This window comes from Notamacropus eugenii, chromosome 4 (assembly GCF_028372415.1).
Source record: "Notamacropus eugenii isolate mMacEug1 chromosome 4, mMacEug1.pri_v2, whole genome shotgun sequence".
Classification (NCBI taxonomy): Eukaryota; Metazoa; Chordata; class Mammalia; order Diprotodontia; family Macropodidae; genus Notamacropus; species Notamacropus eugenii.
In genome coordinates this window covers 232315449-232333232 of record NC_092875.1, presented here as the reverse complement: position 1 = coordinate 232333232, position 17784 = coordinate 232315449, and the positions used below count along the sequence as shown (strand labels likewise).

At 35.3% G+C, this 17784-nt stretch overlaps 1 pseudogene; it reads left to right on the top strand.

Moving 5' to 3' along the window:
* Window positions 1-1019: 1019 nt before the first annotated feature.
* Window positions 1020-12351, top strand: LOC140502455 (cyclin-G1 pseudogene; annotated as a pseudogene).
* The last annotated feature ends 5433 nt before the right edge of the window (window positions 12352-17784 follow it).

The window sequence follows — 17784 nt, the reverse complement described above, 5'->3', positions numbered from 1 at the left end:
GGTCTTATAACCATATAACCATATAACCATATAACCATATAACCATACTGCTTTTCCCCAAAATTTTACATTGCTATTTAATAGCATGTAAATAGAGTGATAATTGTAAATTTTCTTTTTAATTCTTTACTTATGTTCTATTACATAGACTCTGTTTGTATGGAGGCTACCTACTACTGAATCCTTATTTTGCCTTTTCCTTCTTAGATCACATAGGGGATAGGGAGAGACTAGAACTGGGATTTTATTGGCGTAAGGAACTCCCAGAGGAGAAAACTCCGTCTACCAATATAGGTCAACACCTTCTCCGAAATTTAAGTCTTAGTGAGCTACCTAGACAACCAAGAGGTTAAATGTCTTGTTCACGGTCACGCAGCCAATATGTGTCAGAGGGAGGACTTGAAAGCAGCAATGTGGAGCTTTGAGATTAGCTCTAAATACACACACACACACACACACACACACACACACACACACATACAATCTTTGTGATAAATGAAAAGGAGAGGGAGACAAATACAGAAGGAAAATGCAGTTGATGTGAAAACAAAAAAAATTTGAATAAAAATCTATTTTAAAAAGGCAAAAATCACACTGTCTAGCAAAATGTTGTTTCTTGTATATTTGTCCTGATATTTATATCAGTTAATGATATATTTTCTAAGTAAAATGAAAGATTATATTCATTGTTGGATGAATGAAGCAAAACTGGAGAAAAATAGGATTTGGGTTGCTCACAGGGTGCATATCTGAACACTTCAAGAATCCATGATTTCTTCAGAAGGGTTATTGTCCCTCCACAGGGGCATGTTAACATCTTTCATAGAAGGTTAGAAACAGGAAGTTAGGAAGTGGTGTTCAAGAATTGCTGTGACTGAAAAATCCATGACCCTGTAACTAACTTAATGATGAGTTCCCCCGAATTTAACAAGGTTGGCCCTCTGATGATATATACATATTTCCAATTTGCCTTCTAACTTCACAGAATGTTAGTATAGCTGACCCAATATAGCCTAATGATGGATGGTGACCACTGGACAAATACTGTGGCTGTTATAATTGGTAAGAATTATGATGAGAACTTGTTAGACTACATCATGGTTCATAGCTTGTGCTAGATAAGCAAATCCTTGGACAACCTAGGGTCACTTCCATAACATGACAAAAGGCACTTCAGTGAGATGTTGATAGAGGTCCTCCTTCCGTAATGCATTCAAGTTAGTTTTTTTTAATTTATAGGCTCTTATGTCCACTCCTATTTTTTCTCCCACATACATATGTGTGTATATGAATATATATATATGTATATATATATGTTTCTAAATAGACTTTCTTGTTTATGAATTAGTTGCAAGAGAATCCCATTAGGAACACTTTCTCCCAGAATCAAAGATTTTAATTATCTGATATGTCTCCTAACAACAAATAGATTTTACACATGGAGTACATGAAGAAAATCTGCGGGAGGGACTTTTAAACCAGAATTTGAAATACTACAATTTTATATGAGCATGAAAGTTCAGAAATATTTTTCACATTAAGTAAGGTTTGTTTTTCACTCAGGAAAAAATACAGTATTTATAATTGAATTCAGATTAGATTCCAGATATTTATCCATGGATATTTTTAACTTACAAATGTAAATCACTAAATATCCTGTAGGTGACCTATACTGGCTACTACAGCTCTGGGTAAGTTGATTTTTTAAAAATTGTAGCTATAAAAAGCTCAAAACAAAGGCATATAGTGTATGAAAAGACATTTCATCTTTTATCATCTCTTGATCACTTTTTTTTTTGCCACAGAAGCTATTATAAGATGCCACTGGATGATTTCATAAACATTAGAATCTCAAGAACATATACGTAAGCAGCAAACAAACTCAGGAAAAGAAGAAAGACTTTTATTTCCAAATACTAATAGGTTCAATAATAAGGCAAACAAAGTTACCAGAAGAGTATATTTCATACTACAAAGAACATTCTATGAATGTGTTCTGGGACACAAGCCTCGCCTATGATATTCTTAGCCCAGCTCCTCATTTCCTTCATAATTTAAGACTAAACAGAATAAAACACCCAGGGGCACCTTGAATACGTTAGAGCTTGTGCCAACTCACAACTGGGTAGACAGCTAAACAGAGCTGTTTTCCTAATGCTTCTAGAAATTCTTTTGGAATGAGAGATAAAGTTGAAAGGAGAATATTTGTGTTTATTAAATAAAAATCAAAGCTAAAGCTGAGTCAAACATGCAAATGCTGTCATTTGTGGCTGTTGCAGTAATAAAGATGCAAATGTGAATGAGAATTAGCTGTAATCATGCAAAATCCCCAAGTTTTCTATGTCTGGAGCAACCTTCCTCCCAACAGCAAGAGGTTTACAGCAGTATTCTTTTGGCTAGGTTTTCCCTTGGGTCTTGATTTTGATCGATTTTTTTCCAGAGAAAGGAGAGCCATGATGGATGTCAATTATTAGCTTCTGTCTGCATATAGGTATCAACTCATAGAATCACAGAATTTGAAATTGGAAGAAACTTCAGCAGGGCATTTAGTTCAAACCAAACATAAAAAACAATCTTCCTTTTAATACATTGGACATGTGCTTATCCAACCTCTAAATAAAAGGCTTCCACTGAGGAGCCCAACACCTCCCAAGGCAACCAATTTCACTTCAGGAAGACACTAATTATTAGAGAGTTTTCCCCTAATATTCAACTTAAATTTGCCTCTTTACAACTTCCATTCATTGCTTCTGATTCCACTTTCTGCCACCAAAAGAACAAGTCTAATGTTTTCTCCATGTGGCAGAAAGCTATTGTGTCTCCCTTGGGTCTTTTCTCCTGGATAAAAGTGTACAGGTTTTTTAAATAGATACTCATATGGCAAAGCCTCCAGGCCTTTCACCAGACTGGTTATCCACCCCTGGACCTTCTCCAGCTTACCAATATCTTTCCTAAACTGTGACATCCAGAACTAAACATTCTAAAATTTGCAGTTTTTTGAACATCATTGCTACAATTTCCAGAATTTTTAATGGAAATTCAGAGTCATAGTATCACAGAACCATATAGAGAACTGGAAGGAGCATTAACCAGAGATTCTGAATAGTACATAGAAGAAAATAAATTTTCTGGTAGCATCTTCAGGTGACCATTCCTGAAAGCTGTAACAAGGTCATAGATGTTGTATTCCATTCTTTTTTCCTCATGGGAGCCATTATGTTTAGATAAAGCAGAGTTTTTGTCTCTTTTTTAGAACTGTTACTTGGAAACCTCACTTTGACTTTTCTATCTACTCTCCTTTTCTGGCCGAGAGAGTAGGAGAAACGATTCCTGTTCAATAATATTAGTGGATGAATTAGTACAAGAATTCTGGAAAATAATTTGGAACTACACCTAAAGCGTTATAAAACTTTATATAACCTTTGACCCAGCAATGCCACTACTAGGTCTCTATCCCAAAGAAATCAAAGAAAAGGGAAAAGAACCTATTTGTACAAAATATTTATAGTGCCTCTTTTTGTTGTGACCAAGAATTGGCAATCGAGGAGATGCCCATCAAATGATGAATGACTGAACAACTTGTGCTTTATTATTGTGACTGAATACTATTGTGGTATAAGAAATGACAAGCAAAATGGTTTCAGAAAAACCTGGGAAGACTTATACAAACTGATGCAAAGTAAGTGAGCAGAACTGAAAGAACATTGTATACAGTAACAGCAATATTGTAACAATGATCAATCGTGAAAGACTTAGCTTCTGGGATCAAGACAATGATCCAAAATATTTCCAAAGGACTCATGATGAAAAATACTTTGAGCACAGATTGAAGCATATTTTTTTACTTTCTTCATTTTTCTTACCTATTTTATTTGTGTTTTCTTTTCCAACATGGTTAATATGGAAATACGTTTTGCATGAGTTCCCATGTATAATCAGTATTATATTACTTACCTTCTCAAAGGATGAGGGTGGACAGAGAGGGAGAGGATTTGCAACTCAAAATTTAAAAAACTATTAACTTTTTTACATGTAATTGGGAAATATTTAATGAAATAAAAATATATTTAAAAAACAAGAAATAATAATAGTGGATGGGCATGTGTGCAACTATTATCCAAAGCTCTTTCAGTCATTTCACTCATGCATTATATGCATGAGTCATTCATGCATATATGCATACCTTCATACCTTCATCAATTCAATATTTATTGAGTTTCTACAACAAACAGGACATTTGTGGTAGCTTCTGTGAGAGATAAAGAGATATACAAGACATATAAATCCTCAAGGAGCTTCCCTTCTAGTATGGAAGCACAGGGTAGTTGATAGAGTGATGGACTTTGAGCTTGGTTTAAATTTGACCTCTAACATTTACTAGTTATATGAATGTGGGCAAATCACTTTCCCCATTCGGAAAATGAGACTGATATAATAATTCAAATCATAACCATAATTCTAGTCTGGCTACTTCTTCATTTCCACTCATCCTGGTCTTTATACAGACTTGTAAATTGCTATTCCTGTCCAATTCTTCATTCACTATGGTGATAGGCAAAGTCAAATTTTAAAAAATATCCCTGTAGGGAACACTTCTAGAAGTCTTAACATCATATAGGCTGGATTTCAAGTTTTAGACCCTTAACCTTTGGATCAAGTGAATTCTGAAGACAGGCTTTTTGCTTCCTTAAAGGGAAATCACCCTAGCCTGTATAAAATAGCAACAAAAGGGAAAAGTTAAATGTTTTCAATCAGTACTAGTCATCTTTATATTTCTACTCCTGACTGTTTCTTGTCTTTAGAATAAGTCAACCTAATCCCTGGACTATCTCAGTTCTCAGTTATTTGTTTTAAGTCTTCAGCCAATGGATTTAGATCGACAATGCTAATAGATGTCTCAAATATCATCGCTTGCATTAATATGTAGTGTGCCCTCCAGCACCACTTCCACAACTCCCATTTGATTTGTCAAACTGAATACCCAGAAAGCAATGGTTACTATTTTCCCTTAGAGTTCTAAAAGTACTTTGGTGTTTGTAGTAGCTTTGCTCACAAGCCTCCAGTGGTGATGAGCAGACCGAATTAGCTTTTAGAAAGGGTATTTCCATAATAACTATTGCAAGGACAGCACACTCTTCAACAAATATACACAGAGTTTTGGGGGAGAATGCTCATGAACATAAAGTACATAAATAGTAAGATGAATCTGTAGAGAACTTATGTTGCCAAAATATCTACTTATAGCTCCCGGCTACTGGAAGTCCTTTTTTCCCTTAGGAGAGTCTTTTTGAAGTTTCCCCTAGATGTAGCTTTTTGTTGGACCTCCGAAGTTGAGTCCATAAGCCCTACTTCTCTTTGCCACAGTGAGGTCTCACTCCCTAAAGCTATCTTCTGCAGACCTTCTGTGATTAATTGGGGTTGGAGTTCACCCTTACCGACAAATAGATTGCTATAGAGTTTACAAAGCTCTTCATGTGCATCATTTCATTTGAATCTCACAATAATCTGTTAAGTAGTGTGGTGAGAAGTAGTGATAGGAGCGTTTATGGAGAGAAAATGGAACTCAGGCATTAAACCACTAACACTGAGTAGTCACTGGTATTCCTACATATGAAGATAGCCCAATTCTCTCCAATTATATTATATGAACTTATTTTTATATTTGAAGATAGCCCTCAGCAAGGCCAGGATTTCCTGAGTTATACTTGTTTATAGAAATAATGATTCATTTAAGACTGATTCCAAGGCTCAGTGGCCTCCAAAATAATTCATCTGGCAGTGAATCGGGTATATTAGATTTCATGCAAAACCCTGTACTCGATGCTGGGGAATACACAAATTTTAGTAAAACAGTGCCTATCTTCCCGACACTTTAAATGGCACAAAAATTGGCTTATAATCTTGAGAAAGTCATGTCTCTCCATAGGAGACTAGACTAAAGTGCCACTGAGCTCTCTTAAAATTTATACCAAGGGACAAACAGATGATAACTGTAGAATAAATGGCACTGGCTTGATTTAGTTTAGAAAAAGACATAAAACAAAGTCACTCTTTCTCTCTTGCTGATCCTTGTATCAATAATCTGAATAGGCGGTGGTAGGCTCTGATACTTTTTAGTTTGTGAGGTTAATCAGGGTGAAGGAGAGAGAGAAAAAGAGAGAAGGAAGGGGAAGGGAGGGAGGGAGAGAGGGAGGGAGGAAGAGGGAGAGAGAGAACGAGAGTTGAAATGACGACCTAAAGTGAAACCTACCTGGCCCAGTGCACCTTTTACATACACACACACATACACACACACACACACATACACACCCGTGGAAAAATATTTACATTATGAAATGAACTGAAATCCAATGGGAACCCCTTGTTATTATTAGATTTCCTTTTGAGAAGCATTTGCAAATTAAAGCATTACTTTCTATTTTAGTATTTTGCTTTTGTAAAGAAAAAAGGCCCTTCCTGAAAATAGTTTTATAGGAAAAGTGGATGATCCATCTCATAAACTTCTTTATTTTCTTTTTTGCCTAGATAAAACAATCTTTTTTTATCTCTGTATTTGTTTGTTTGTGGAGGGTAGTTTTTCTCCCTCAAAGACAGAGGAATCTTTTCATAAACTAAGCAGGAAAGTGCAACATCAAATATGCCTCATGTTCCTGCTGGGGCCTCTTGTCTTTTCCCTTTTGAAGGCCCAGAGCTCCTCATAGTGGTGAGATCTGGGAAGGCTGCTAGACAGGAGAGATTAACCTGTGAGCTGTTCTTGGTTGCCCAGATGAGCTGTTGTTAGGGGACCCTCTCTGGGACTGAAGCGGGCACTCTGTTGTATTTCAGTATCTGCTGAGAGAAATCATGTGCTTATTTATTTTTTAAAAATATTTTTTGGTATCTCTTATTTTTATATCCCCTTCACTTCCAAATATATTCTCACTCCATACCTGACAAGGCATCCATTTTAATAATGGGGAAAATCAGCAAAACTGATGATCCCACCACATGTGTCTGACAGTACATTCAATATTCCATACTCATAGTTCTCTACTTCTGTAGAGGGAAGAAAATTTTCTCAATTCTTCTCAGGGCCATGCTTGGTCATTAGAATTTCAGTGTTCAGTTTCATTTATTACTCATTCTCATACTGTTGAGGGCAGCCAGGTGGTGCCACAGTGCACAGAGCTCTGGGCTTGGAGTCAGAAAACATCTTTCAGCCTCAGACACTTACTAGCTCTGTGATCCTGGGCAAGTCATTTAACTCTATTTGCCTCAGTTTTCTCATCTGTAAAATGAGCTGTAGAAGGAAGGCAAATCATTCCAGTATCTTTGCAAGAAAGCCCCAAATGGAGTCATAAAGAGTTGGACACAACTGAAAAATGATTCAGCAATAAAATTATACTGTTCTGTGTATTGCTTTTTCTTTTTCTCCTTACTTCCCTCTGAGTATACGGTATGTAAGTTTCCCCACACTTCTCTTAATTCTTTATATTTGTTGTTTCCTATACCATAGTGATGTGTCGTTGAGTTCAAGTACCAAAACTCTTTTAGTCATTCCACAATCAATGGGGGTCTGCTTTGTTTCTACTTCTTTGTAACCACCACCTGCCCATTGTACTGGACACATGAGCAACACCAGCAAATAAAGAAATGGTCTTGGGTGGCCACTCCAGTTCTGAAGAGGGTTCTAAAACCTCTCATTTGTGTATCTCCACACTGTGCTCAGGTTAATTTCCCCCCTTCTTTCTTTATGATAGTTTAAAGTAATTTTTGTTTTTATTATTTTTATTTTTACTGAGCATTTAGAAGATCAGAATAAATTTTCACATTTTGTCATCACCTTTCAAGGTATACATTTCTAGACTTCAGGAGAAACAACATTCCAGATACTGGAGTTCTGGTCTACTAGTGTAATAGATATAGTGCAAGAAGAGATCTTAGAGATCAGGTATCAAAATAATTTTATAGAGTGAGGAAACTGAGGCCCAGAGAGGGGACAAGACTGAGAGACTAGGTAGACCATATCAGGGACTGAACTGGAACCTAGGTTCTCTAACTCTAGACTCTGTACTCTTCCCACTGCTCCATGTTGTCTCCTTTGAGATTCCTGTTGTTACTTATCTGATTCAGTCATGTCCCATTTGGGGTTTTCTTGGCAAAGATACTGGAGTGATTTGCCATTTCCTTCTCTAACTCATTTTACAGATGAGGAAACTGAGGCAAACAGGGTTAAGCGACTTTGCCCAGAGTCACACAGCTGGTAATTGTCTGAGGTCATATTCAAACTCAGGTCTTCCTGACTCCAGGACTGGCATTCTATCCACTGTGCTAGCTAGCTGTCCCTAGAGATGAATATTTCTATGAACTTCCTTTAAAGAGAACTATCTCCTTAACATAAAATATATCATTTATGTCTTTAAAAATCCCACAAACATTTGTGAAAAAATGGAGATAGGTTGTCTATGAATAATTCAGAGGTTTTGGGGGAATATATTTGATTGGTGAGTTTAATCAGGTCTTTCCAATTTACCTCTGTAGCACTTATCAAGGGTAACAAAACCTGATTTTACATATAGAAAAAGGAAAATGAAAAGCAGCACTTTTGTATGGAAAGTTTTTCAATGAATGCAAAACTGTGCCACAGTTTGAGTAAAAATATAATTTCTGTTTAGGAAAAGCAGTGATAATATCCGAGTAGTGACTTTTGTTTGGCAAACGTATATGTACATCGCTCCCTCTTGTGGTGACATTTGTGTACTACAAGCTTCCAATAGAGAAAAATTTTAGATGGAGGTCTAAACTACTTTTGAAAAGTGTTTTAGCTGATATTGCAGTAGAAGGGTTTTTTAAAATATATATATATATTTTACTATACCTATTACATTTTAGAGAGTCTTTATTACTCAACTATGATGCCCTTACATTATGTTTTATATATAAATATATATAATTATATACTGAATATATGTAATATTATATATAATATATAATATCATGCATAATATATATAATTATATACTTCATATATAATTATGTGCTGAATTTGACACAATGGCCAAAAAATTATGGGAAAATGTTCAGAATTATAATAAAATATTCAGTGATTCTTCACTTACTTGAAAAAACAATAAGAGCTATACCATTGTTTTATTGAATTCAAGTTAGGACATGGTGGAGGTTCTATTGCTATTTTCAGAGACAGAAAGAATATTTTTATGAACGAGGAAATTGAGGCTAGGAGAGGTAAAATTAGACCAGAATTCAGGCCTAGGGATTTCCCCCAGTACCACTATGCTTCTTCCTCCTAGGGATCCCTAGACAGAGGAGAAACTAGTTTTTCAACTCACTTCTAAACGAATAGAATCACTTGCCAAGTGGATTATTGCTTATATTAGCAACAATTTATGAGAATCCTTAAAGGATCCTCAAATTGCTTCTATCAGTCATTTGTTGAGGAAGGAATGCGATGGCTAAAAATCAATTTAAAAGTAAATTTAATTAATCAAATTGGCATAGACTCAGTTAAAAGTTATAGTTCTACATGGTGTTCTGTAACTACTGTGAAAACAAAGAAAAAAGTTACAAAGAGATTAATACAAATGGAGCTGAGAGTGGGCAAAGGAAGAAGAAATAAGGCAGAACATGCTAATTTCTAAGATTGGAAGAATAAATCACAAGAGTTTAGTAAAAGTCATAATTGCTTGGAAAAAGCATAACATTATAACTTCCATGGACACCTCGCTTCTTATGCTTTATCTTTTCTATCCCTTATGCCATTGGTACCCTATTATTCAAGGGTACCCTATTACACTGAGCACATGCTGTGAGTGTGGTAATAGAAGGGTGGGGCCCTGTGGTTGTGCTCATTTGTAGGAGAGGGAAATTCCTGGTTTTAGTTACAGGGCAAAGCAGTGAGCTAATTTGTGCACAGAAGAAACTGCAGGGAGAAAGAGTAGTTGTCATGGCAGTGGTGCTAGGGACCCTGGTCACAACTCAGGGGTGGGCAATAATACAGGAGGTCACTTATAAAGCAAGGTATGAGTTGGAGGAGCAATGACCACACTAAGCCTTAGATTATAGAACATTGGAAGAACCAAAAGGTCAAAACCTCCCAGACTGAGTTCAGAAAACAACAGTGCAAAATACCTGAAGCCTAAGACATTATTCCCCCATACCCTAACAGCTGAGCCCAACCCTAACATAAAATTAACAGCCAAAAAATAGGCTGTTAATAATGAATAAAAAAATAGAGAAAAAACTTGATGACTGATAATTACTACAATGACAGAGAAGATCAGGGGTCAAATTCAGAAAAAGACAAAACAACTGCTTGTAAAGTTTCAAAGAAAAAATGTAAAGTGGTCAGAATCCCAAAAGTTATTGGAAGAGCTTTAAAAAGCAAACAACTTTAACTCACATAAGAGAAGTTGAGGAAAAATTGAGAAAATAAATAAAAGTAATGCAAGAAAGGCAGAAACATCATGAAAACGAAGTCAAGAAATTGGAAAGAGAGATTAAAAACTTACCAAAGGAAACAACTTCTTAAAAATTAAAATTGGGCAAGGGGAAGGTAATAAGATATCAAGAAATGAAAAAAATATCAAAAGAATGAAAAAATAAAAGAGAATCTGAATCTTATTAAAACAACAACAACAACAACAACTGACCTGGAGAACAAATAAGAATTGTCAGACTACCTGAAAGTTATGATAAAAAAATTATAATAAAAAGTACTTCAAGAAATGATTAAAGAAAATTTCCCTGAAGTTCTAAAACTAGAGGATAAAATAAAAATTGGAAAAATCCACCAATCACTGCCTGAAAGACATCCCAAAATGAAAACTCACAGGAACATTATAGTTAAATTTCAAAGCTCCCAGATCAAGGAGAAAATATTATAAGCAACTGGAAAGAAATGATTAGAGTATTGTGGAAATACAATCAGGATAATACAAAATTTAGCAGCTTCTACATTAAAAGAATAAAAAAAGTAGAATATAATATTCTGAAGAACAAAGAAGCTGGATTTGCAATCAAGAATATTATACCCAGTAAAGGTGAGTATAATCCTGCAAGGGGGAAAAATGAATATTTAATGAACTAAAGGACTTTCAAATATTTTTAAGGAAAAGACCAGGACTGAACAGAAAATTTGACTTGTAAGAATCAGGAGAAATACAAGAAGGTAAACATGAAAAAGCTAATTATAGGGATTTAGGAAGGTTACACCATTTACTTCTTGTGAGCACTCCACAGCTTCAGACTGGCATCATTCTCAGCTTGCTGGAGTCACTGCTCCAGAAATCCCCTCCATTATCTCCCCCCACCCCCAGATTCCCTTTCCTCTCCCCCATATAACTTCTGTGTTGTCCAGGACATTTAGATTAATTTTTCAGGGTGAGGAGAGGACAGGTCCCAGGGTGAGGAAGGAGGGGGAGAACAGGAGGCTTAATACCAAGGAAGAGTTGAGGTGAGAAACACGAGACAATAGAGGCAGTGATAACAACTGAAGCTCAGAAACTGCTATACCAGCTGAATGTTCTGTTGGAACAGGAGTCCAGATGTCAGCCAAAGGTCTGTGACTGGAGACTAATTGAATCTGCTCATGATGATGACTTTTGGAACAAGACTGAGGAACTTTGATGTGAAAGACTTTCTTAGTCTAACTCAGTTCGTTGGTTTTGATAGAGACTTTTTCTCTAGCTGTAAATTTACTGGACAGATTTCTATCCAAAATGAAGATACAGCCCAATCATCTTGGATGTGTGGGAGTAAGCTGCTTCTATCTGGCTGTGAAATTGACAGAGGAAGAGAGAAATGTCCCATTAGCCACTGATTTGATCCAAATAAGCCAAAACAAATTCACAATTTCTGATCTGATGAGAATGGAAAAAAAAATTGCATTAAGAGAAGATGTGTTGGAAAATCAAAGCTCCTACTGCTTTGCAGTTTCTACAGCTCTATTATTCATTCATTCATGAAAACTTACCATTTGAAAGGAGAAAGAAACTAAGTTTTGAAAGACTGAAAGCTCAGCTAAAGACATGTCATTATAGGATGACATTTTCTAAAACAAAGCCTTCTGTACTGGCATTATATATAATCGCACTGGAGATTCAAACACAGAAATTTATAGAATTGACAGAAGGAGTAGAATATCTTCAGAAACATTCCAAAATAAATTGCAAAGCTCTGACCTTCTGGCAGGAACTTGTAGCAAAGTGCCTAACTGAATACTCATCAAACAAGTGTTCTAAACCAAATGTTCAGAAGTTGAAGTGGATTATGTCTGGGCATACTGCATGTCATTTGAAGCATAGTTATTACAAAATCTCTCATCTTCCAACAATTCCTGAAACTGGGTCTTAATAGGACTCTTATGGTGAAAAAAAATCAACTATTTTGAAGTCTTATTTCCCTTTAGAACTGTGGAGTCCAATATTAAAATGGATTTAAGTTGTGAAGGCTGAAATATAGCAACTATATTAGCACTGATGTTTTCAGACTTGAGGGGGAACGAGGCTATAGCTGGAAATTGATTATGTGTGCTGCAATTGGAAATGTGTCCAGGACTAAACTATGATCCTCTTTGAAGCATGCTTGTAAAAAGTAAAACTCAAATGTGAAGCTCTAATGTAGAATAAGGATGGGAGACTATGCTGTGAATTGACAGCTAATATTGATCCACTCTAATAGTATCTGGATGAGTACACTGATCATAGATAATATTGATGGCAAAGTATGATTGACTAGTTGATGTTATTTGAATTGTGATGCAAATTCACACCAAAACAGATCAATTTCAAAAAAAATGGTATGGTGCACTTTAATATAGTCAGGATTACTAATCTTTGAGGCAGTAGGAACAACCTTGTTAAAGCCTTAAACAGCTAGATAATCAAATAATTCTTAAGATTTTATTTGGCATATTTTTCATTTAAATTTGACTATAAAATTCTATTAAAGTTGTAGATAGATATGTTAAATTTAAGTGATCTTCAGCATTATCCTAGGAAACAAGTGATAAGGAATATAAAGTTTTATACAGGATGATTTTTACCTAAATATCTAGCCCCATAAAAAATCAGTTTCTTTTGTAGAAGTAACTTTATAGTCTGCCCATCTGAAACCTCAGCTGTGCCCTTCCAAAGCAATATATGCTAGTGCTAACACTCTAGAGCTTTTAAATAAGGATTGCCGTTGGTATGAAAAAGGGAGGAAAGGAGTAGTAAGGGAAAAGGGCAATAAAAGGGAGGAAGCTGATGGAAGGGAGGGAAGATTGAGGAAGGCAATGGTCAAAAATCAAAACTCTTGTGGAGGGGAAGGGAGAAGGGAGAACTAAAAGCATAAATGGGGGGAAAGAGGATGGAGGGAAAGACACAGATAGTAATCATAACTGTGAATGTGAATGGGATGAACTCTTCCATAAAATGGAGGCAGATAACAGAATGGATAAAAAAAAAAATATAATCCGGGAAAAAAATCCTAATCTCAGACAAAGCAAAAGCAGAAACAGATCTAATCAAAAGACACAAGGAAGGAAACTGTATCCTGCTAAAAGGCACCATAGACAATGAAGCAATATCATTACTAAACATATATGCACCAAGTGGTATAGCATTCAAATTCTTAAAGGAGAAATTAAGGGAGTTACAGGAAGAAATACACAGCAAAACTATACCAGTAGGGGACCTCAGTCTCCCCCTCTCTGAAACTGATAAATCTAACCACAAAATAAACAAGAAAGAAGTTAAGGAGGTGAATAAAATTCCAGATAAGGTAGATTTGATAGAACTCTGGAAAAAACTGAATAGGGATAGAAAGGAATATACCTTTCTCTCAGTGGTACATGGCACATATGCAAAAACTGGCCATGTACTAGGGCAAAAAAACCTTCACAATACAGTGCAGAAAGGAAGAGATAGTCAATGCATCCTTCTAACATCATAATGCAATAAAAAATTATATGTACTAAGAGGTCATGGAAAGACAGACCAAAAATTATTGGAAACTAAATAATCTAATCCTAAGGAATGAGTGGGTTAAACAACAAATCATAGAAACAATCAACAATTTCATTCAAGAGAATGACAATAATGAGACAACCTGCCAAAACCTATGGGATGCTGCAAAAGTAGGTCTTAGGGGAAGTTTTATATCATTGAACTCCTACATGAATAAAATAGAGAAAGAGGAGATCAATGGATTGGGCATGCAGCTGAAAAAGCAAGAAAAAGAACAAATTGAAAATCCCCAAGAAAATACCAAATTAGAAATACTGAAAACCAAAGGAGAGATTAATAAAATCGAAATTAAGAAAACTATTGAACTAATAAATAAAACTAAGAGTTGGTTTTATGAAAAAAATAATAAAATTGATAAACCTTTAGTCAATTTGATTTTTCAAAAAAAGAAAGAAGAAAACCAAATTACCAATAACAAAAATGAAAAGGGTGAACTCAGCTCCAATGAGGAGGAAATTAAAACAATAATTAGAAATTACTTTGCCCAACTGTATGCCCATAAATTTGACAATCTTAGTGAAATGGATGAATTTTTACAAAAACATAAATTGCCCAGATTAACAGAAGAGGAAATTGAGTACTTAAATAACCCCATCTCAGAAAAAGACTTTGAACAAGCCATCAATGAATTCCCTAGGAAAATATCTCCAGAGCCAGATGGATTTACAAATGAATTCTATCAAACATTTAAAGAACAGCTAATTCCAATGCTATATAGACTATTTATGGAAATTGGTGAAGGAGTCCTACCAAATGCTTTTTATGACACAAATATGGTTCTGATCTAAACCAGGAAGAGTCAAAACAGAGAAAGAAAATTATAGACCAATTTCTCTAACAAACATAGGTGCAAAAATATTAAATAAAATATTAGCAAAAAGAATACAGTAAATTATCATGAGAATAATACATAATGATCAGGTAGGATTTATACCAGGAATGTAGGGCTGGTTCAATATTAGGAAAACTGTCAGCATTGTTGATCATATCAACAACAAAAATAACAGAAACCATATGATTATCTCAATAGATGCAAAAAAAAAAAAAAAAAGCTTTTGACAAAATACAATGGCCATGCCTATAGGAAACACCAGAGAGCATAGGAATAAATGGAGTCTTCCATAAAATAACAAGCAGCATCTACCTAAAACCATCAGTAAGCATTATATGTAATGGGGATAAGCTAGATGCATTTCTAATAAGATTAGGGGTGAAACAAGGATGTCCATTATCACCACTGTTATTCAATATAGCATAAGAAATGTTAGCTTTAGCAATAAGAGAAGAAAAAGAAACTGAAGGAATTAGAATAAGCAAAGAAGAAACTAAGTTATCACTCTTTTCAGATGACATGATAATATACTTAGAGAATTAAGTAAAAAACTGCTTGAAATAATAAACAACTTTGGCAAAATTGCAGGTTACTAACTAAACCCACATAAACCATCTGCATTTCTATATATTGCTAAGGAAGCCCAACAGCAAGAGATAGAAAGAGAAATCCCATTTAAAGCTACAATAGATACTACAAAATATCTGAGAGTCTACCTGCCAAAGCAAACTCAGGGACTAGATGAACACAATTACAAGACACTTTTCACACAAATAAAGTTAGATCCAAGCAAATGGAAAAACATCAGTTGCTTGTGGGTAGGCTGAGCTAATATAATAAAAATGACAATTCTACCTAAATTAATTTACTTATTCAGTGAAAAACCAAATAAACTTACAGATAATTATTTTCTAGGGTTAGAAAAAAATAATATCAAATTCATCTGGAAGAATAAAAGTTCCAGAATATGAAGGGAATCTACTAGATCTCAAATTGTATTATAAAGCAGTAATCATCAAAAGCACTTGGTACTGACTAAGAAATAGATGGGTAGACCAGAGGAACAGGTTAGGTACTCAAGACACAGTAGTCAATGAATACAGTAATCTACTGTTTGATAAACCCAAGAACCCAGCTTCTAGAATAAGAACTCACTGTTTGACAAAAACTGTTGGGAAAACTGGATAACAGTGTGGTGGAAACTAGGCATAGACCAATGCCTGACACTGTACACAAGAATAAAGTCCAAATGGGTATATTATCCAAGTAAAAAGGCTGATTCTATAAACAAACTAGGGGAGCAAGGGATAGTGTATTTGTCAGATTTATGGAGAATGTAGAAATTTATGACCAAACAAAAGGTAGAGAACATTATGAAGTGCTAAATGGATAATTTTGATTACATTAAATTGAAAAGGTTTTACACAAACAAACCTAATGCAACCAAGATTAGGAGGGAAGCAAAAACTAGGAAAGAATCTTTGCAACTAGTGTCTGTGATAAAGGCTTCATTTCTAAAATATATAGAGAAACTGAGTCAAATTTAGAAGAATACAAGTCATTCCCCAATTGATAAATGATCAAAGGGTATGAATAGGCAATTTTCAGAGGAAGAAATTAAAGGTATCTATAGTCATATAAAAAAATGCTCTAAATCACTATTGATTAGAGAGATGCAAATCAAAACAACTTTGAGGTACCAAATCACACCTATCAGATTGGTTAACTTGACAAAAGAGGAAGATGATTGATGTTGGAGAAGATGTGGGAGAGTAGGAACACTAATTCGTTGTTGGTGGAGTTGTGAGCTCATCCAACCATTCTGGAGAACAATCTGGAACTATGCCCAAGGGGCTACAAAAATGTGCATACCCTTTGACCCAGCAATATCACTTCTACGACTGTATCCCCAAGAGATCATAAAAATGGCAAAAGGACCCACATATCCAAAAAATATTTATAGCAGCTCTTTTTGCAGTGGCCAAGGACTGGAAATCAAGGGGATGCTCATCAATGGGGGAATGGCTGAACAAGTTGTGGTGTATGAATGTAACGGAATACTGTTGTGTTATAAGAAATGATGAACAGGAAGATTTCAGAGAAATCTGGAAGGACTTAAATGAACTGATGCTGAGTGAAAGGAGCAGAACCAGGAAAAGTTTGTACACAGTAACAACCACAATGTGTGAGGAACTTTTCTGGTAGATTTAGTCCTTCATAGCAATGCAAGGACCTACAACACTCCCAATGGACTCAAGGTAAAATGCCTTCCATATCCAGATGGATAAGAACGATGGAATTGGATTGCAGGATGCAGCAGAATATTTTCACTTGTGTTATGTTTTGTTTTCTTTGGGTTTTTCTCATGGTTTCTCCCATTCATTTTAATTCTTCTATGCAAAATGACTAAAGTGAAAATGTATTTAATAAGAATGCATATATAGAATCCATATAAGATTGCACACCATCTCAGAGACACAGGGGATTGAGGGGAAAGGGAAGAGGAGGAAATCTAAGACTTATGGAAGTGATTATAGAAAACTGAAAACAAGTAAGTTAATTTTAAAAAAGAAATAAAGATCTTACCAAGAACTCCATGGACAAACTAGTGAAGCCAGGAAAAGAATTTTATTTACATATTCAGATGTCTAAAAGTAATAGGCACACCTGGCCATGAGAGAATCCAACAATCTATTCCCTTTCCTGAAAGTAAATCCTTCCCCTGATTGCCCATTTGATTGGGTACTACAGAGATTACAACCTTTCTGAAGATGCCTAACCTTCCTTCCCCAATCTCTGCCCCTTGTTTACATTTCCCATTTCCCCCATTTCGATGCAGTGTTTTTTCTTAATACATTTTAGAATAATCATCTCTCTCAGGATGTCAGCATCATCCAGACTTACAATTTCCATAACAAGAAAAGGTTGTTTTCTTGCAAAAGGGTG